The sequence below is a fragment of the Panthera uncia genome, chromosome D4 (assembly GCF_023721935.1).
Source record: "Panthera uncia isolate 11264 chromosome D4, Puncia_PCG_1.0, whole genome shotgun sequence".
NCBI classification, from domain to species: domain Eukaryota; kingdom Metazoa; phylum Chordata; class Mammalia; order Carnivora; family Felidae; genus Panthera; species Panthera uncia.
Genome location: NC_064807.1, coordinates 21,543,705 through 21,567,026, shown reverse-complemented (window position 1 = coordinate 21,567,026; position 23,322 = coordinate 21,543,705). Strand labels below are relative to the sequence as shown.

The following is a 23,322-nucleotide window of genomic DNA, read 5'->3' as shown; positions in this document are numbered from 1 at the left end:
CCCATCTACAAACCCCCAATCATTTCCACAGTTGTGAACATCTGACATTAATTAGTGTGGTACAACTGTTATAATTAATGAAACAATATTAGAACATTATTATTAACTGAAGTTACATTAAGGTTCACTCTTCCTGTTACACAGTTCTGTGGGTTTTCACAAATGCATAATGTGATGTGTTCACCATTATATTATCATACAGAATGGTTTTACTGCCCTTCAGGTTTCCAGTATGTCACCTATTCAACCCCCATCCCCACCCTGAGCTCCTGGTAACTACTAATCTCTTTATTATTTCCCTATTTTGTCTTTTCTAGAATATCATATATTTGGATTCAGTCTGTTGTCTTTTCAGACTGTCTTCCTTCATTTAGCAATATGCATTTAAAGTGTCTCCATATCTTTTAGTGGCTTGATAGCTCATTTCTTTTATCACTGAATAATATATCTTCGTCTGGATGTTAGACAATTTGTTTATCCATTCACCTGCTGAGGGACATCTTGGTTGCTTCCAGCTTTTGTTTAATTCACATATATTAAAATTTCTCTTAAGACTTCCTCTGTGACCCATATGTTGTTTAGCACATTGTTATGTAATATTCAACTCTGGGGATTTTGCTGCTATCTTTGTTATTGTTTCTAGTTTAATTCCATTATGGGCTGAGACCATGCTTTGTATGATTCTTATTCTTTTAAATTTGGTAAGGTTTAATTCTTAGCCCAGCATGAAGTCTATGTCGGTAAATGTTCCATGTGAACTTGGGAGGAATGTGTATTCATTCTACTGTTGTTGGATGAAGTATTTTGTAAATATTGAATAGATCAATTTGATTGATGGTGCTGTTCAGATCAACTCTATCCTTATTCCTTTTCTAACTGCTACATCTATCAATTATTCATAGAGGGCTGTTGAAGTCTCCAATTATCATGGTTGATTCATCTATTTCTCCTTGTGGTACTATTAGTTTTTGCCACGTGTTTTTTTGATGCTGTATTGTTAAAAGCATGCACATTATGAACTGTTATGTGTTAAAGAATTGACCCCTTTGTCACTATATAATGCCCCTTTATTCCCCTTGATTTTCCGCCCTCTGAAGTCCGCTTTGTCTGACATTAATATAGCTACTCTTGCTTTCTTTTAATTAGTGTTTGTATGGTATATTTTTCTCTATCCCTTTTACATTTACTCTCTCTATGTCTTTATGTTTAAAATGGGTTTCTTCTAGACAACACGTACTTGAGGTTTTTTTTAATCCACTCTGACAGTCTCTTATCTTTTAATTGGTGTATTCAGGCCACTATGAGACAAAGGGATTATTGATACAGCTGCATTAATATCTACCACGTTTGATGCCATTTTCTGTTCATTGCGTGTGTTCTTTTCTTTTTTTTATGTTTCCTCTTTTTCTGCCTTCTCTGATTTCAATTGAACATTTTATATGATCCTATTTTATCTTCTCTCTTTGCATGTTAATTCTACTTTTAAATTTTTTTGCTAGCTGTCCTTGAATTTTCAATATGCATTCACAACTAAACCCACTTGCAAATAACTCACTGTTCCATGTCATGGGTAGTGCAGCTACCTTGTAATGGAGTATTCCCATTTCACCTTTCTTGAGGCTTATCACGTTAATTTCACTTATCCGTGTAATGTAATCACCTAATGTATTTATTGTTGATGATTTTGCTTTATACTTATCTATTATATTAATAATAAGAAAAAACTTACAGATTTTGTTTTACCCTCATTTATTCCTTCCCTTACACTTTTCCGTTTTTGATGTAGATCCAAGCTTCAGACCTGTATCATTTTCCTTCTTTCTGAGCGTCTTTTTTTTTTTAATGTTTATTTTTGAGAGAGAGAGAGAGAGAGAGAGAGCGGGGGAGGGGCTGAGAGAAAGAGAGACACAGAATCTGAAGCAGGCCCAGGCTCTGAGCAAGCTGTCAGTGCAGAGTCGGATGCGGGGCTCGAACCCACAAACTGCGAGACCATAACCTGAACCCAAGTTGGACATTTAGCTGACTGAGCCACACACACAGGCTCTTTCTGAGGGTTTTAACATTTTCTTATAGGGCAGGTCTACTGGTGACAAATTCTCCCAGCCTTTGTCTGGGAAAGTATTTCTCCTTCATGTTTGAAGAATAGTTTTACTGGATACAGATTTCCGATGTTGGGTTTTTTTTTTTTTTCCTTTCAACGTTGTAAATATCTTGCTCTGTTCTCTTTTTGCTCTTGTGGTTTCTAACAAGAAGTTCAATGTAATTCTTTTCCTTGTTCCTTCATAAGTGAATGTTTTTCCAAGTTTTTTCCCACTCTTCTTGCTTCTTTCAACATATTCCCTGTGCCTTTGGTTTTCTACAGTTTGGATATGACATCTTTGGTGTGGATCTTTGTAATTTATTCTGCCTGATGTCTTCTAAGCCTCTTGGATCTGTGGTTTGGTGTCTGTCATTCATTTTAGAAAATTCTCAGACATCACTGCTTCACATATTTCTTTTGTTCCTTTCTCTCATCTTCTCCTATTCTCCTTTTTAAAAAAAGTTTATTAAATATTTTGAGAGAGAGAGAGAGAGAAAGAGAGAGAGAGCAGGGAAGGGGCAGAGAGAGAGGGAGAGAGAAAGAATCAGAAGCAGGCTCCACATGGAGCCTGATGCAGGGGTCAAACTCACAAACCATGAGATCATGACCTGAGCTGAAATAGAGTCCGATGCTTAACCAACTGAGCCACCCAGGTGCCCCTCCTTCTCCTATTCTCTTTATACATATGTTACACCTTTTGAATTGCCCCAGAGTTCTTGGATACTGCATTTGTTTTTTAAAAATTCTTTTTTTTTCATTTTGAATTTCAGTTTGGAAAGTTAGTGTTATATCTCAGCATCACTGATTCTTTCCTTAGCCATGTCCAGTGTATTAAAACACACATTCTTCCTTTCTGTTATAATGCTTTTAATTTCTTGGATTTTACTTTGATTCTTTCTTAAGAGTTTCACACTTTTTTACTTACATTACTCATCTGTTCTTCCATGTTGTCTACTCTTTCTGTTAGAGTCCTTTATGTTTGTCATAGTTTTTAAAAATCTTTGTCTGATAATTCCAAAATCTGCATTGTACCTGATACTGGTTCTGATGCTTTGTCTCCCCAGACTGTGTTTTTCTTGCCTTTTAACACACTTTGCAATTTTTTGTTGAAAGCTGGGTGTGATGCATCACTTAACAGGAACCAAGGCAAATAGGCCTTTAGTGTGAAGCTTTATGTTAATCAGACCAAGAGCTAGCTGCGTTTAATATTTCCACAGACAAATGTGACAGAGGATTCGTTTTCCTCTAGTTTCCTTGTTTGCTTCCTTCCCTGTTGTGTTTGTATTTCTCTACGAACTTAAATGGGGCCTGTGTTTTGCAGGTCTCTTGATTGTAACCCACTGTCATTATTGATTGTATCTCAGTTTTTAGTGGGACTCAGTTCCTGAGCTGTGACCTTCAGAAGCATTTCTTAGTCTTTTTTTATTTCATTTTTTCCTCTGTGTCTCTAGATAGGAAGCCTAGTGAGCTGCAGTTGGATAATTGTGCTTCCTCCAGGTCAGATAAAGCTGTGGTATAGTAGTTTTCCCGGAGGACAGACTTTTGTTATGGAAAAGCTCTGATTGTATTTCAAAAAGGTAACTTTTGCCCCCCCCCCCACTCTATCTGCCTGGAATAGGAGGGGTTTGCTCAGACCTTCATTTTGAATACCTGCTGGGGTTCTTAGATAAAACCCACAAAAGCATGGAGGTCCCAACAAAAACTGAGCCCACAGAATTTTTAAAAATTTTTCAAAAGTATTTGATCAAATAGGAAACATATTTGCAATATGTATAACACAGGAATTAATACATAAAGAAAACTAATAAAATGACGGTTTTAATGAACATTAAGACAAAATATGTGAATAAGAGATTCACCAAAAAGATGTATCTCTAAATATATTTCAAAAGTTAACTCTTGGCAACTCTTTTTTTTTTGTTGTTGTGGTAAGAACACTTAACATGAACTCTATTCTCTTGATGGATTTTTAATTGTGCAAACTGTACTGTTAACTACAGGCACATATTGTACAGCAAATATCTAGAATCTATTCATCTTATATAACTGTAACTTTATACCCACTGATTAGCAACACCTCATTTTCCCCTCTCCCAGAGGCAGTAAGTGATAGGAACTTAAATGGTAACTTTGATGAATTGATGCAGGCTGAGTATGGATTGGCTTGGGAATTAAAAATATGAGAAGATATTCCTGGAAGTTCTAATTCTCAAGCGAAGCTGTACTCAACCTTCAGCAATTTGTCACCATTTAAGTGATCCCATCAGTTACTATCTGCAGGGGCTTCTGTTCCTGGCTTGTTGATTTTGCTGTCGTTCTCTGTATTCTCCTGTCTCCCCAAATTTTGGAGTAGTGGTTTGCCCTGTGACATCACTTCTCTGCTGGATCTGAGAAAAGTCATTGGTCTTCAATTTGTTCAGCTTCTTTTGTTGTTGTGGGATGGGAGTGATGACTTCCAAACTCTAGATGGAGCTGAAAGTTCTAGGTTTTTTTAGTCGAATAATTTTTTAATAGTAGCTTTATTGAGATATAATTCACATACCATGCAATTTACCCATTTGTAGTGTACAATTTGATGATTTTTCGTACATATTTACACATATGTATAATCATCACTGCAATACATTTGAGAATATTTTCATCACCTCATAACGAAAACCCATACCCTTTAGCTGTCACTCACTAGCACTTTCACCCAAACCTAAACAGCTACCAATGAACTTTCCATCTTTCTGTATTTGCCTACCCTGGACAGTTCATATAAATGGAATTATATATGTGGTCTTTGTGACTGTCTCCTTTCACTTAATATTTTCAAGATTCACCCATATGGTAACATGTATAATGCTTCATTCTTTTTATGGATAGTAAAATAACAATATGCAAAAATATCAAATTATATTCCACTGTATGCTATGCCATATTTTGTTTATCCATTCATCAGCTGATAGGCATTTGAACATTTGAATTATCACCATCTTTTGGTTATTATGAATCACACTTCTATAAATATTTGTGTACAAGTTTTTATGTGGTCGTATGTTTTCATTTCTCTTAAGAATATACCTAGGAATGAAATTTCTCGTTCATAATATAACTCTGTATGTAACCTTTTGAGAAACTACCAGAGTGTTATCCTAAATGGATATACCATTTTCCATTCCAACTAGTAGTCTATGAAGGTTCTGGTTTCTCCACATACCCACTAACACTTGTTATTATCTGACTTTTGATTAAGTCATCCTCCTAGGTGTGAAATGGCATCTCATTGTGGTTTTCACATGTATTTTCCCCATTGCTAATGCTGTTGAGAATTTTCATGCATCTGCTAGCTATTTGTATATTTTCTTTGAAGAAATGTGTAGTTACATGCTTTGCCCATTTTTAATTATATTATTTGTCTTTTTATTAAATTGTAATATAGTCTTCTGTATAGTTTAGATAAAAGTTCTGCATAAAATATGTAATTTATACATATTTTCACCCTTTCTTTTAATTATTTTGATAATTTCCTTTATAGTTCCATTTACAGTAGCATCAAGAAAAATAAAATACTTAGTAGTAAATTTAGCAAAGGGAGTATAAAATGTATACTCTGATAATTGTGTTTGAAAATTAAACGGAATAACATCACATATTCATGGGTTGGATTTCTTGATATTGTTAAGATGGTAACCTTCCCCAAAATGATTTACAGATTCTACACAATCTCTATCAGAATCCCAACTGGCTAGTTGTTGAAATTGACAAGCTGATTCTAAAATTCATCTGGAATTCCAAAGGATCTAGAATAGCCCAAACAATTTTGAAAAACAACAACAGAAACAACAACAACAAAATTGGAGGACTCGTACTTCATGATTTCAAACCTTTACGTAATAAAACAGTAGTCAATGCATTGTGGTACTGGTATTGTGATACACATATAGATCAGTGAAACAAAATTAAGAGTCTAAAGAAAATCTCATATATTTGTTGTCAACTGATTATTGGCAGAGGTGTCAAGACCATTAAATGAGAGAAAATAACCTTTTCTTTTTTTCTTTAAATGTTTTATTTTGAAAGAGAGAGAGAGAATACAAGCAGAGATGGAGAGAGAGAATTTCAAGCAGGCTCCATGCTCAGTGCAGGGCCCCATATAGGGCTCGATCCCACAACTGTGAGATCATGACCTGAGCCAAAATCAAGAGTCAGACACTTAACCTACTGAGCCACCCAGGTGCCCCAAAATAACCTTTGCAACAGTGGTACTGGAATAACTGGATAGTCACATGTAAAAGAATGAAATTAGACACTTACTTCATACCATATAAAAATTAACTCAAAATGACTCAAAGATCTAAAGGTAAGAGATAAAATTATAGAACTCTTTGAAGAAAACAGGGATAAATTATCATGATCTTGGAGTTGTCAACAAATTCTTAGATATGACACCAAAATCATAAGTAGCAACAAGAACAAAGAGATAAATTGGACTTCATCAAAAATCCTAATCTTTTTTTTATTTTATATTTTTATTTTATATTTTATTTATTTTATTTTATTTTTTTAGAGAGAAAGAGAGCACGAGCAGGGAAGAGTGGCAGAGGGAGCGAGAGTGAGAATCTCAAGCAGGCTCCATGTTCAAGTGGAGGAGCCCAATGCAGGGCTCCATCCCATGACCCTGGGATCATGACCTGAGCCAAAATGAAGAGTCAGATGTTCAACCAATTGAGCCACCAGGTGGCCTCAAAAGTTCTAATCTTTTTAAAAAGAAAATCTGATGAAGCCGTTCTCTAGCTCAATATTTTTCAGTAGATCCCTATTGCCTTGAGATTAGAGCCCAAACTCCTAAGCATATCATATTTGCTTCTTCATTTAAAAATGCCATCTACAGGTGCTTGGGTGGCTCAGTCTGTTAAGCATCCAACTTTGGCTCAAGTTATGGTCTCACGGTTCATGACTTGGAGCCCCATGTCAGGCTCTGAGCTGTCAGTTCAGAGCCTGTGCTGACAGCTCCGAGCCTGGAGCCTGCTTCAGATTCTGTGTCTCCCTTTCTCTCTGCCCTCCCCCGCTCACGCTCTCTCTCTCTCTCTCAAAAAAATAATAAACATTAAAAAAATACTTTTAATTATTTAATTAATTCTAAAGAATTAAATATATTTTAATGTAAAATAATATCTAACTACATATCTGTTTACATATTGATATCTATTTAGCATGCCTGGGTAGTTGTGTGGGCATGTTTTAAATTGTCATTTACTTATTTGTATACATATTTATGAAAATATTTATTACTTATAAAGTTTACTTATATATTAAATCACAGAAGTTCATGTCATCTCTAAAATATGTAAATAAACATAATAATAGATACATAACCATTTTTATTCCTCAAAGGCTTACCTTATCCTGCTTGCTGCATTGATTAGATGTTAGTTTTCAGACTGAGTCTTTTTGAGAGCTGTATTTCATACTTGACATTCCACTTCCATAAAGTACCTGACTCAGGAAATAGTTGGTATTTTCCATAGGGAGTTCAAACACAGAGAAAAGGTGTGAGCATACTCCTGGGATTGTCACTGAAGTAAGAACTCTGAATCTGTAAATCTACCTCCCTCTCACCTAACCCCTAATAGATCAAACCAATAACAACATGAGAGGGAGAGGCAAGGGGAGGACCATCTGTGGTTTGACAGTGGTTTCACTATATTATTATGTACTTATAAAATGCTTGACTATTTTACTTATTCATATTTTTAGGATTACTATATACCAGCAGTGTAATTATCACCCTGTATTATATATATATATATATATATACACATCCGTCTTCTCTCTTAGGGTTCACAGTCTAGTGAAAGAAGAAACAGACAAGAAAATAAGCAACTATAATAGAGTTTGATAAGAACCATAGTAAAACAAGAAGTATATGCTTTCAGAAGATGTGGGGGATATCTACTTGGGTTGTAAAGGGAGTGAAGAAATTGTGTCCTGATGGAACATACATCTGAGGAAACATCTGCATTGGTTCAGAGTTGGCAGGCAAAAAAGAGGGATGGTTGGTGTTGGAGGATGTTATAAGCAATGCCCAGATCTTCCTTTTGGGACTTTTCCTACTGCTAACTGGATAGCTTTCAGCTGTCAGGCCTTTCTGGACTTTTCCTTTGGAAGTCTGTACTTGCCAAAGGTCACATCATATTCCTAAGGGCAACCTGCCTCCATTGACTGGCCTCTGCAAGAACATAAAGGTCTGGTCCACTCTCACAAATAAGTGACAACTCTGAGGAGCCTTCCTAGCTTCAGAGCTCCCTATGGAGTCAGTTGAAGCCTTTGATGAGACTATATCACAACCCAACTTTCTAATCAACTCATTTCTGTTTCCTTTCCTTCCCTTCCTTCCCATGCCACAGCTCTTGATCCTAAGAGAAATCCCTAAGAAAGTCTCTGTACTTTATGTCTCACAAATCTGCTTCCTGGGGAGCCCAAATTTCATCAATTGGTACCAGGAGTTTTGTGGGAACACAGACACTAAGATGAGATGCAGAAGCTGTACCACATATCAGTTAGTTGGCAGTGATAACGCCATCATTGAGCGGAACATGAATATATTCCATTCACACATGAATATGGATATCCCTGGCACAAGGTAGATTTTTAATAGTTAAAATTTTTTATCAGTAGTGAATTGGAAAGAGTATACCAGTTGTTTCAGTTACGTACTGCTATATAATAAATGACTCCAAAATTAAGTGTACTAAAACAGAATTTTGTGGATTTCCTATGCTTACCTGGATACAGTGGGGCTTCCATGCTCTTGTCCTGTGGTGTTGACCAGTGCTACAGGCATCTAGAAGTTCAGTTTTGCTAGATGTCTAAGATGGTTTGCTCACCTGGCTTGCAGTTGATGCTGTTAGCTGAGAGCTCAGATTGGGCTATGGAGAAGTGTACCGATATGTGGTCTCTGTGTGTGGTTTGAGTTTCTCATGATATGTAGTCTAGGGTCAGAGAGGATGTAGCCTAAGAGCAAGTGTTCCAAAGACCCTGGCAGAAGGTAGAAAGCTTCTTATAGCCTGAGTTTAGAAGCTATACAGCATGACTTCTACTGTACTCTATTGGTCAAAAACAAGTCATGGGGCTAATCCAGATTCAAGCAAAGAGGACAATGCAAAGATGTGAATACTTGGAGATGTGTTTCACTGGGAGGAGGGAGCATCTTTGGTGTCTATTTACCATACCGGGGGCAATATATCAATTATTTGAGAAATCTTTGTGTGTATAGGTGGATGTGCGTGTCTGTGTGTGTGTGTGCATGTGTGTGTATATGTAGAGGGAAGGATAATTATAAGGACGGTTTAATTGGGTGACTTGCTAAGCATGATTTATATTTTGGAAAAATATATAAAAAGCAGACAGTATTTAATTAGTAATATGAATATGAAAGTCATAGGGCCTGCTTTGTAGTATGTAAAAAGGCTTTCATTCCAGGCAGAGGAAAGAAAAATCATACGATATTTTATCCTAAGGACATAAAGATATACGGACTAAAGGATACGTGGGCCCATTTAAAACCCAGATGAATTCTGGAAAATAATACCGGAATGTAAACTCAACTTTGACTACTATAAACTCAGCTTTATACCGTAACTTGACACCATTACTACAGCAGATTTGCATGGCCTCAGGAACATGGTATGGCCTTTGATCAGATATTAACTCTCTCACTCACTGTCATAATGTAGTCTGAAGAGACCTGGACTGTCGGAAGACATGACACTGGTGCCTATGTTGATAACATGCTAATTATCAACAAGCAACCAGTATGTTGGGGGCATCATTAAAATGCATATGCTCTAGAAGGTGGGAAGTAAATTCGATGAGGTTTAAGTGGTTCAACATATTAGCTAAATATATAGGTACCCATCAGTCTGAGATATTTCATGACATCCTATCCAATGTAAGGACAAATCATTGCATGTCACAACTCCTTCCATGCAGAAGGAAGCCCAATGTGCAGTGGGCCTCTTTGGGTCACAGAGGCAGATGATCTACCTCTGAGGTTTATAATACCTCCCATATACTGAGTGACTTGAAGAGCTGCTATCTTTGACTAGGGACAAGAGCAGGAAAGTATTCTGTAGCATTTCAGGTTGCAGTTCAAGAGGCTTTATATTTGGGCCATATGATCAAGAAAATGTAACATTGGTAGTATTTGTGGTGAGAAAAGATGCTGTATGGAGTTATGGCAAGCCCTAATGGGAGAACCACCACGCACACTTTTAGGATTTTGGTGCAAGACTTTACCATTGGCAGTGGAGAATCAACATACTTTGAAAAATAGTTCTCACATTGATAATGGGTTCTGGTAAATATGGATGACCTGACTATGAGTCATCAGGTGCATGAATCACAAGTGCCCATCATAAAATGGGTTCTGTCATACTCATCAGGCGATAAGATCTGGCAAGCCTAGCAACAATTCATAATGAAATGGAAGCTGTGTGTTCACAAATGGGCATGAAAAAGGGTAGGGACCACAAGTAAGCTGAACAGTTAATGATTCAGACTCTGATATTATCCTCCTCTTGTACCTACACCTCTCCTTAGATCACACCTATGTGTAACCCCATAGGAGGTCCCTTGTGCCCAGCTGACTGAGAAAGACAAAAACCAAATTTGGTTCATGGATGAGTTGGCTTGGCTGGGGCAGAGCCCTGTATTTCACCCTACTAACATTTTAAGTTATCTCTAGTAAAAGAGGCCTATGAGGATTTTATGTGAAGAAATATCTAAGGAAGAAAAGGGGTGGACTTCAGTAGAATATTGGATGAATCAATAGATCCTATCTTCCAGATTTATGGATTGACTGGGAGTTCTTTTAGCTGACAGCCATTAGTCATTATTCCTCTAAAGAAATTTCCCTCATTTAGAGAGAGAGTCCATGTCCAACATCATGTTCCTTTCCCTGGTATAACATTCACTCAGTGACTGAGCTATGTGGGAGTATAAAGGCCTATTCCCCTCTTTACAGTGGGGGACAACTTGAAAGGGCCACCCTAGTTTTAGAATTCCCCATGGGTTAGCGGAGACCTTTGTAGAAATTGAATAGGAACCTGGCTTCTGCTACCTAATTTTGTCCCTTCCCTTCCCTTCCCTTCCCTTCCCTTCCCTTCCCTTCCCTTCCCTTCCCCATCCTCCTTTACCCTTCCCTTTCCCAGGTATTCATCCTGAGAGAACTCTTTAGTAAGTTTTATGCACACTAACCTTCATCTTAGAGTCAGGGAAACCCATCTACAATAGCTTGAGTTCAAGCAAGAGGGAACACTTTGAAGTCATGCTTGAGCAAGATGCATTCATTTTTTTCTAGACTCAAAAAGGTGACTTAGTAGGAAAAGATGAAATTAGAGAAGTAGCGAAAGGCCTTGAAGGCCATTTTCATACTTTGGCTCTATGCTAAGTATAATATGTAGCAATTGAAATGTTTTAAATGAGAGAAAGGGAAATCGGACTCATATTTTAGAAAAATGACTGAAAACATAGTGGGGAAAAAAGTAAGACTGGACACAGGTGTTGTAGTTAGGAGACTTTCATAGTATTATGTAACAGAAAGGAGAAATCCACTTCCTGAGCTAGAGAATTGACATGGAGGGGGGGGGCAGTTGATGGATTTGAGTTACTTAAGAGATAGAATTGGGTGATGTTCTGTTTCCTTGCTTGAATGGCTGGGTAGATAATATTCTATTCACAGTTATGGAGAATACAGAAGAAGAAGCAGATATGTGGGAGAAAAGCAATGAGTTTAGTTTAGCTATGGTGGGTTTGGGACATTCAATTGAAGATGTACAAAAAGTAGTTGGATATGCAATCTATAATACAGGGCAGAACTCTAGGTTAAATATGTGTTTCAGTGTATACCAACGGTGAGGCTAGAGGAACAGATGGGAGAATAAGTAGAGATAGGAATAGAGGGTATAAGACAACCCTTGAGGAGTAGAAGATTGAAATAGTTTGCAAAATAAAAGGGCTTTCAGAGAGGTATGGTGAGTAAGTGGTAAAATGTAGTAGGTACAATGTAGGAAGCCCTGGAAAGAAAACAGGTCAGAAAACAGAAGGAAAAGCAGGAGAAGGAGGAGGAGTGGGAAGGACAAAATGGCTCTACTGAGTATTTAAGCAAGTCAAATACTGAAAAGTACATGTTGAGTTTAGCAACAAAGAGAGGGATTTGTTCTTATGTATTAATATTCTGAAGCAATGTGATATTATTTTGATAGCAGTTGTTCTCAATGACCTTCAAGTTCCCTTCAAGCCCTCAAACTCTATGAAATTGTTTGAGTTGTGTGCAGTCATATCAGCAAAGAGCTCAGACTAAGAAATCAATAAATTGGATTCAAACAAATATTCTCAGGATATATCTGGATGGTCAATAGCCAGAGCAACATGTAGCTCTAGGAAATCGGCAATTTGAGGCTAAACAGTTATCTATAGTCTTTTTTTTTTTTTTTTTTTTTTTGCTCATGCCATTAATGCAAGTTCCAAAAATAAAGTTTAGGCCTAAAATCCATAACAAAACTAATATATTTACTTTGGGAACACTTGGAATGCTGCTAAATTTTTTTATTTACTAAGTAATTAATGTTTTCTGACCTTTGAGAAGAGTTGGAAAAACATTGTATTAGGCAAATTATAATATTGTGTAAATAAGACTGGACTCAAACTGAGATGCCATGGGCAATGGGAAAAAGAAGTTGAAAGTGTCCACAAATAAAAATTTAGCCCAGAGGATTAATTTAGAAGAAGCGTATGTTTGTCATTACATGAGCTAATTTGTTGCTTAATTTATTAGAATTTCTACTTGATTACATTGTACACCTTTGCTAAGTTCTTAGTTAAAATGTTCTGTCTATGAAATGTTCTCATAATAAATATCCAAGCCCTCAGCTGTGCTATTGTATTGAGAATAGATCAATAAGTTTGTTATATTTTAAGCACTTATTTGCTTTTAAAAGTCAGATTTCTCAGTTCCATATTATGTATTGAGTTGCATTGGTTCTCTTTCCTAGATATTATCATTTCCATTCTTTCTCCTATTTTCCTTGTATGATACAGTTAGAAAAAAATAATCTTAAAATGTAGAAAAATTGATATTGACATGAAATACATGTTTAACATAAAAAGTATAGGAATCACATATCTGTGATATCAATAAGAGATCTAAAAAGTTGAACTCAGATGTATTTCAGTAGATAGTGCTATACCAACTCACCAATTTTCAAATATCCTATTTTTCCTACCATCACTAGAGAAACTTTGTACAGTAGCATGAATAGAAAGACATTATTTTGTATTTCTTTAGTGCTTTGAAGATCTTCAGTACTCTATAAACCTTCTGTAATGAATTAGAAATTTCAGAACAGTCTTTTGAAGTGTTAAAATCTACTAAGAGCAAAATTAAAACAATGCAGTAAAATTTCAGTTATCCAGAACATGTAGGGATTGAATTATTCAATGTAGCTCTTTCTTCTGAAAGTTTTCTTTCTCTAGGCACCAAACATTTTAATTTCAATCGTGTTGGTTTAAATTTTTTTCTATAATGAAATATTAACTTTCTCAGGGGGTTAAATAATTCAGTTTTATTTTGATAAAAATAAATGCTAGTACATAGGTTAGAAAATTCAAATAGCATCTCAAATTTTATGATAAAAAGTAGACTCTTATCTCCAAACCCAGACATAACTACCTATAAATATTTGGGCTATCTTTTCTGGCATTTATCTCCATCTATGTAAATATCATGGCTGTACTGTTATTTCTTGATTTATGAAGTTTGTATTTATTGTGCAAGAGTATAATTTATCCCATTTATATCACCATCCTCATAAACTCCTATTTCCCCATTCTCTCAATATAGTTATCTGATAATTTGATAAATCAATATTTATTGTTAAAACCTTATTAAGATTACATAAATATGACTCATAACAGAGTCATGCAGCATATACCAGAATTACATTTCCTTTCTTGATCAAATGTTTTATCTTCAGTTAGTCATTGTTTCATATTTTCCTTACTTAGTGGTCTATCAATTCAGCCCAAGCTTTCAAAACTTCTTAATATGACCAAATCTATTGTCATAATTTATTATTTCTGGTTGTTTTTTTTTTTTACTTTTTAGCAAAGTTATTGAGGTACAATTTAAATACAATAAACTTTACAATTGAAAGCATCAAAATTGCTAGATTTTGACATATGTGTATACTTATGAAATAATGAAGAAAATGAGCATGAAGAATGAAGGATAAAAATAGATGCAGAAAAAGCATTTGGCAACATTTCAATATCCTTGTATAACAAAAATTCTAACAAATTAGGTACAGAAGGAATGTAACTCAACATAATAAAGGCTATATATGACAAGCCCACAGCCAACTGAGTGATAAAAAGCCGAAAGCCTTTCTACTAAAGTAGGAATATAAGACAGTGATGCCCATTCTTAACATTTCTAATCAATATAGTATTAGAAATCTTGTCTAGCACAATTAGGCAAGAAAAAGAAATATAGGTAGCCAAATTGGAAAAGAAGAAGTTCAACTACTTGCATGATGACATGATCTTTTAGAAATAAATTCCTAAATTCCACATGGGTAAATCAGTATGGCTTGCATAAAGATATTAACAACCAAATTATAGGGAATGGGTGATGGTGTGAAGGAGGGATGAACTATTAAATGTTTGGAAGAGTAACTAAAAGATTCATACTAAATTGCCTATTAAGGCTATGGAGTGCTTGAAGACTTTTTGATAAGACTTTGTATATCCACATTGGATTTTAGGAATTGAACTAGTGCTGAACATTGCTCTGAAAACAGAGCACAGAGGAATTTGAAGTCGAGTATGACAGATAACTTTAACAAGGAGAATTGATGATGGACACAGAGTGAGGGAACAAAACCTTATAATGTCACTAGGCTTCTTCTTTTAGGAATTGACGAACTGATTCTAAAGTTGATACAGATCCTAGAATATCAAAAGGAATCTTGAAAAGGAAAAATGAAGTTGAAGAACCCACACTATTTGATTTCAGGTCTTCTGACATCTACAGTAATCAAGATAGGGTGTAATTTGAATTAGTATTAACAAGTAGATCAGTGGAACAGAATAAAGAATCCAGAAATAGACTGACATTTGAGTTTCAATCAAAGATTCGAAGACATTAAATGCATAAATGGATATCTTTTGAATAAATGATGTTGCCACAACAGAGTGTCCATTTGGGAAAAAATGAATCTAAAACAGTGCCTAAGATCATACCAAAATTAATTTGAGATGGCTCATAGATCTAAATGGAAAAGCTTCAAATATAAAACTTCTGATAGAAAATATAGGTGAATATCTTTGGGAATAGAGATAAAGTTTTCTTGGACAGGATAGAGAAAGCAGTAACATAAGGGAAAAAAATGATAAATTAGGCTTCATCAAAATTTCAAGTACTTGTCAAAAGATATCATTAAGATAACAAATTAGAAATCTACAGACTGGGAAAAAATATGTCCAACACAGATATGTGACAAAGGACTTGTACTCAGGATATAAAAAGAACTTCTACAACTCAAATAAAAAGGTAAACAATCCAATTAAATGCAAGGTAAACAATCCAATTAAATGCCTGCAAAATATTTTAGCAGATGCTTTACAAAAGAAGATACACAAATTAGCACGTGGAAAAGTGTTCAACATCACAGTGAGATACCATTGGACACCCAGCAGACCTCACTGAATGACACTCTCAAGATTTACACATTCCTTTGTAGGTAGGAGGAACCTCAAAGTAAAATAACTGTGACTAAATATTGAACTCTAGGAGGTAATAGTGTGCACCCTGAGGTTTTAGCAAGCAGCATAGTAAGAGCTCCAACTTACTTATACATATATCAAATAATAAAATGTGATGAAACAAGCTTGGTAAGATGTTAACTGTGAAATTTAGGTGGTAGGTGTAAAATTCTTTCACTTTGCTCTATATTAGCCTATTTTTATAGTAAAATGGAATATTATCTCAGATTGAATTGATTTAATGCAGGAATGACTGAAAAGCACCAATGAGGATACATTTGTGGATATATCTGCTACCTAAGTAGGAGCTTCTTAAAACAATAATAATGTGTTGTGGGTTTTCTAGTGTATGGAGAATTATAATTTTTGAGAAGAGTATAGAAGGAAGAAGGGAGATAAATGGAGTTAAGGTGAATTGAAGATGACATGAATCTGGAATATAGGTTTTAATTGCCAAGGTAAAGAATGTGTAAAAAATGGAAGGGAAAACAAAATAATAAAAAGGCTGATTGCTTAGGAAAAAGTTAAGAAGGGAAAAGAAGGGAAAAAAGATGCAGATGAGAGAAAAAACCAAATACAATTGTAGATATAAGTTCATATATATTAGTAATTATGGTAAATGTAAAGAGATCAATACTATAATTAAAAGACAAATATTGTTAGATTGGACTGAACAGCAAAATCCAACTATATGCTGCTTATAAGAGATTCACCTTGCATAACCAAGATACATAAAATTTGAAAGCAAGAGAATACTAAAAAGATATACCTTATATACACTAACCAAAAAGAGTTGGTGAAGCTATAATATTAGTCAAAGTAAACCTTAATGAAGAGATAACAGTAAAAACAAAAACAGGCATGTATGTCATAATATTGAATGAATTTGTCAGGAAGAAATAATAAGAATAAATTATATGCATCTAATATCAGTATCAATATACAAAGCAAAGTCTGACAAAAATACGAGGCGAAATAGATAAATCCACAATAGATTTCTAACACAACCCTCATAACTGATAGGACAAGCAAACAAAAACAAAATCATTAAAGACAAAAGATTTGAATTTAGGATTACCGGCAAACTTTAAGTCCTATATAAGTACATCAGCTAAGAATGTTTAATAGTAGCTCTATCAACAAAGCTAAGATGTGCTACTGAGAATCAGAATTTTCTCCAATTGTGAGGTTCCCTTGTTTATGCAATTTCTTTATCAAAGACCCTAGATTTACAAATAACTATGCTAATATGTTCTCAAAGAGATCTATTGAATATTTCACAATAGTCTTCTGCAGAGGACAATATTAGGCTCCATTTTAAGCCATATTTTAGTCTGTAGCCATTCACAGTCAAGTACCTTGATGGTAATTTTCCATCAATAGAATTTCAGTGTAACACAAACTGCAGGTATTATGGCAACTAACTTCTATAATGAGGCTTCTTCTCCATGCTGTGAGGCAAGGCTCCTTTTCCATGCTGGTTTGGGCACAAAGCTTATTATAGTTTCCCCAGTCTTACCTACTAGTATCTCCCAAAGTAACGTCATCACTTCTAAATGTAATAAGATTAAAAATATAGTAGCAACCTCTATGTGGCAGGTACTATGCCAGTGAGCACCAGAGAGATAAATAATCTCTAATAGCCATTCCGAATTTTAAAGGTGTGTACAGCTTTTAGCAGAGTATTCCTAATTGACTCACAGTAAAAGTATATTGATTGAATACACTCCTACTCATTAAAGGATACTTTATAAATGTAGTTGAATAAAATGGTATTGGACAAAATCAAGAATGCAGGCACTGTATTTACTGTTTACAAAGATGCGTGTGTATGCCTTAGCAGAAGATCTCACTTTGGCCCAGACATGAAAGTTCCTGAAGCCCTAGGAGGCAAATTGCAAAGTGAAGGTCCCCCGTGCCATTTTTCTTGATTTATCCCTTTCTTTATTCAACAAATATTTATTTATTGTGCATTATGTATCAAGGACCAGTGTATCGGTGACTAAGACTGACAACACTCTAGCCCTCTAGCTTTTGTCAAGTTCACATGTTAGCTTAGGAGACAAATATTTTTTTTAAAAAAGCTCTCTCAACTTAAAACAAGATTAATTACTTAATTGTGATTGTGATAAGGGCTATAAAGGAGTATAGGGTTGTATAGGATCTTATAGGTACAGATCCCAACCTAGCATTGGTGGTAGTGGTAGGGAGTGTGGAGTATGTGTCACAGAGTGTTTCTTGAAGACCGTATGTCTGAACCACGCCCTGATCACAACTTAGATGAAGTAGAAGGGGATGGCTATGTACCCTAGATTGAGAGAACCACCCTCGTGCCCGAAGACTTATCCCTTCCTTAACAAACACAGTTGTACTTCTTAAATGAAACCGGGTGTTGTTAGTAGAGTGAAATGGTGGAATAGAAAAAACTGTATCCAGATCAGGCAAAGCTTTTAGGAAAGGTTAACCATTTTTCTTCTTTATCCCCAAAGAACAGAAAACCTCCAAAGGAAGGTAAGCAAGGGAGTGAAAGAATTTTTAAAAGATCATTCTAGATGGACTCAGGGCAGGAGTATATGCAGAGAGGCCATTGGGACACACTGACTACAGAGCAGGAAAAACTCCCTAATGCCCTGGACTAGTATGGTCAATGGGGACATAGAGAAACCTGGTTTCATTCGAGGAGTATTTAGGATGTAGAACAGAAAAAAACAAAAACAAAAACTGGTGCTTGATTGGCTATGAGCAGTGGGAAGATGGAGAAGTCATGGCTGGTCTATGGTTTCTCTAACTGCGTGGTGGTGGTACTCTTCTTTGAGATTCTGAATAGTGGAAGGACAGCAGGCTGCAGGAGGAAGATGATGATGTTCGGTGTGAGCTGCCTTTGGGACTTCTAAGGAGTGATGTAGGCAGTTCCATACTTCATCTAAAATTCAGAAGAAAGATGTGGACAGGAAATAAGAAATTGTTGGATAGTCAGATGGCATTGCCTAGGGTGTAAATATGGAACTAAAGCAAGTTTGGTTTTGAACCTCGAGGAACTCTTACTTAAAGACCACACAGAGAGGCTGAGCAGGTAGACACAGAGTGAAAGTGACATTTGTAGGAGAGAACCTATGGGTATGATGTCTTCTAAGGCAAGGGGAGAGTGTTTTGAGAATACAGAGTGATAAATGCTATTCCTCAGAATGAAGTCTTCTCATTATATATTTGAAGAAGGTTTGCTTAGTGTTCTCTTTGAAATGCTAATGTTACCTGACTCTGCTTAGAGTGATGGTCTACTTACTGCAGGTGATAGGAAATAAAATCCTTGAGAACTGATGACTTTATATTGCTAAGAGTGCATGGTGCCAGATCTATTCTAGAATAACATTTATCTCTTGAATGGTATAATTTAGGATGTCTTCATTTAATTCACTGCTAATGTTGTATTAGAAGTTAATATGACTTGTCAGTGCATTATTGTATTCACATTGAAAAGAATTCTTTCTGACATTAAGTATGAGCATCCGAAAGTCTGAATGTGTTTGAAATCATGTATAAATACAAGTATTACATGATCAGTTACTTATACAGGAAATTCTCATTCACTCCCCCATTCAGCAAACATTTCTTAATTGCCTAATATATGCCACCAGTTATTTAATGCTGGGGAGGTAAAAAATGATCTTGAAACACATTTCTTGTAAACCATCAGACTATTGGGGAAACTACATGTGTGGTGGGGAGGAGAGGTTGAAGCTGACAAGATAGGTCAGAGCTGGATTGTGAAGGACTTTCAGTACAGAGCGTAAAATCACAGTTTAGGGTAACCAAGTAATTAATGAGGAAAATTTCTCCTTTATAGACAATTTCTAGCTAATAAGTCAAGAAGAAATGGTAAAATATCACCATTTTGCTTGTAATACCTCATTGATCTTGCTAACGGCTGGTAACGTAAAAAAGAGATGAGTCATTCTTAGGTACCTCTTGACACAAGTATCTGAGGCAACCTATGGGATTTTCTTGCCTAAAATATAGAATCCAAAACACATCACACCACTAGATCTGACCACCAATTTATAGGAAATGCATAGCAAACAAACAAACAAACAAACATGTGAAATAATATCCTGGAAATGTAATAAAAAAACCTAGACAGAACAGACACCCCATTTTCTTCAACTACTATAATAACAATGAAAGAAAGGAAAGGAAGAGTGGACACCCATAGAGTAAAAGAGGCTTAGAAGACATAGAAACAATAGTAATTTCTGGTCCCTATTTAGACCCTATTCAAATTGTCAAATAAAAATGCACATGACAATCAGGGAATTATGAACACTGTTTGATTTGTTGCTATTAAGAAATTATAGTTAGTTTTTAAGTGTGACAATGTTTCATAATTGGGTTTTTAAAAATATTTTAAATGTTTACTTATTTTTAAGAGAGAGAGAGAGAGACAGAGTGTGAGCCGGGGAGAGGGTTAGAGACAGACACACACACACAGAATCTGAAGCAGCCTCCAGGCTCTGAGCTGTCAGCACAGAGCCCAACTCAGAGCTTGAGCCCACAAACCATGAGATCATGACCTGAGCTGAATGAAGTAGGACACTCAACTGACTGAGCCAGCCAGGCACCCTAGTTTTTTTTTTTTTAAAGAGTTCCTTTCTTGTGTCTTTTAGAATGGAAATGCTATAATGCTTGGGATTTGTTTCAATATAATCAGGGATGGGAAATAGATGAAAATAAATTGGTCATGAGTTCTGAACAGTTGAAACTGGATAATGGACACATGAGATTATTTTATTGTTTTCATTACCTTTCTATAGGTTTGAACATTTACATAATAAAAAGGAAAAGGAAAAAAGAATGTTCCTAATCATAGAGAAAGGAAGAAGGAAGTGGTTTTTGATGGCGAGAAGCTGAAATTAGTTAAACAGCTGTTGTAGAAATACAGATAAGGGATGATGAAGTATTAAGGCAATATTTTTTTAAATAAATTAAAAAAGTTTTTTTAATGTTTATTTTTGAAAGAGACAGAGTGCGAGTGGGGGAGGGGCAGAGAGAGAGAGAGAGAGAGAGAAAGAGAGAGAGAGAGGGAGACACAGAATCCAAAGTAGGTTCCAGGCTCTGAGCCGTCAACACAGAGCCCGTGGGGTGGGGAGGGGGGCCTAGAACTCACTAAGTGTGAGATCATGACCTGAAGTTGGACGCTTAACCCACTGATCCACCCAGGTGCCCCAAACCAATATTTTTTTTAAGTTTATTTATTTTGAGAGAGGGAGCCAGCACAGGAAAGGCAGAGAGACAGGGAGAGAGAGAATCCCAAGCAGGCTCCACACTGTTAGCCTGGAGCCCTGTGCAGGGGCTTGAACTCCCAAATCATGAGATCATGACTTGAGCCAAAATCAAGAATCAGATGCTTAACCAACTGAGCCACCCAGGTGTCCCTCTTTTCCTTTTCTTCCTGAAACTACTAGGTTTGTTTGTTTTATTTTATGAAGTGGTTCAACAGGATGAGAGGATTTAGGGGACAGTGTGGAAAGATTAGCGAGAAAGAAGAGAAAGGATCAATTTTATTAGAAACAACTATGAAGAAAAAGGGGAAAAAGTTCTTAGAGGAAGGGAAACTTGAGGATAAGCTAAAGATGATTAAAAGGAATTTTAGATTTTTTAAAGACGGAAGCCATTATTTTTTTTCTGCCATCTCTTCATGAAAACAACAAAGAAACCAGAATGTGTGTCACCCATTTAATGCTCTGGGGTTAGATTTGCATTGGATGGTTTCTGTGCTGGGGCGTGCTGAGACAGGCTTGGAGGGCAGAGCAGAACAGTGTGAGGATTGGCTTTTCCACTGGGGTTCTGTATGGGTGCTTTCAGGGGGAACTGGAGGAAGAGACAGACATGCATTTGTATTGAGGGTGTTTTATGCTGGATTTTAGCCATTTTTTACTATCTTTATATGCTATAAAGAAGAAGACAGTTCTATAAAATTTTATATATTAGAAAAAATCCAAAAATTGTGGAACAATTGTAAGAAAATAAATGTGGGAGCTGTATAACATTTCCAGCAGGAACACAGTGATATCTTTTGAAGATTCCACAGAGGCATTAGACTGAGGACTAGTGTGGGTAGACAGTTATGTTCCAGAGACTGGGATCATGTAAAAAAAATGATATGATATGTAGCTGGCCATGTTTGCGACACTAAGAAATATATTATGCCCCTTTTGTAGATCAAAATAAAAATAAAGTGGTATTTGTACAAATATTTGACACAGTCAGTGCTTGATAGATAGGATTATCATCATTGTCACGGTCTTTGTCACCTTTGTCATAAATCATGAAAACCAGTTGAGAGAAAGAAGTAGACACAGAGAAATACCATATGGACAGGGGCAGCTTCAGTGGCCGAAGCTCGCTGTGCTACATCAGAATGTTCCAGCACAGTGGGTAGGATACTCTACTCTCTCGGTCACTTTCCCTAGGATTGGCAGCTGCGGTGTTTGCCTCCCACGATTAGATGCTCGCAGTTTTCTCCAGTGGGGCTGAGGGAACAGGAGGACCCATGCAATGTTGACAGAAATGATCTCTAAAAAGAGCAATTTATGGCAGTACAACAAATGATTTGGCAATGCAAGGAGAAATGAAATATCAGCATGAAAATATATTAAGTAGGGACAGAGGAAGGTTCAAAGAATGGGGAGAGTGTACTTAAGCCCGAATTGGGTATGATTAATTCTGAAGAAGCACATATCTCTCGCTCATGGGGCATGGGTATTTGAGATAGACTCAGGTGATAACCAGAGAGGAGACCATTACTAAAACTGGCTTTCTAATTAAAATATGGGAAGATCGGCACATTTCTACAGGGAAAAAGAGGTTGGGGTTTCACATGAAAACAGCTAATACAAATGTTGTGAAGGCTTATTCTTAGAATAACATTTTCAGTAACAATGGAGCACATTTTAGTATAGATGATCTCAATATTGTAAGCTACATGGAGGTGGGATCTGTGGGTTTTTCTTATATACCCCCAGTGTTTCCATTACAGGTAGGAATGTAATGGAAAGTCAAAGATTTTAAAATTAAGCATAATGGTGACCTGAAAGAAAATTAGATTTAAACTTTTCTCTTGATATGGCTTTATCACTACCTACCCTTTTGACACGGAAGCAGTTCCTTTATTAGCAAAATGAGCATATTGGGCCAGTTTTTTTTCTATGTTCTCCTTTATGGTTGTAAGAGGAGTTCATTTTAAATTAGATATAAATAGGGCCTGATACACACACACACACACACACACACACACACAACATGACACACATAAACAACAAAACAAAGCATCAAACCTAGAATACATTTTCTCTGTGAAAATGAGCCACCATAAATAAAGTACTGAATTTTTACGCCAAGGGCAAAAATGTCTGTGTCATAAACAATGTTTTTTCCCC

At 36.0% G+C, this 23,322-nt stretch overlaps 1 long non-coding RNA gene across 1 annotated transcript in view; it reads left to right on the top strand.

Moving 5' to 3' along the window:
* Window positions 1–23,322, top strand: part of LOC125934844 (uncharacterized) — a 136,919-nt gene that overhangs the window by 83,355 nt on the left and 30,242 nt on the right. The window lies entirely within an intron of this gene.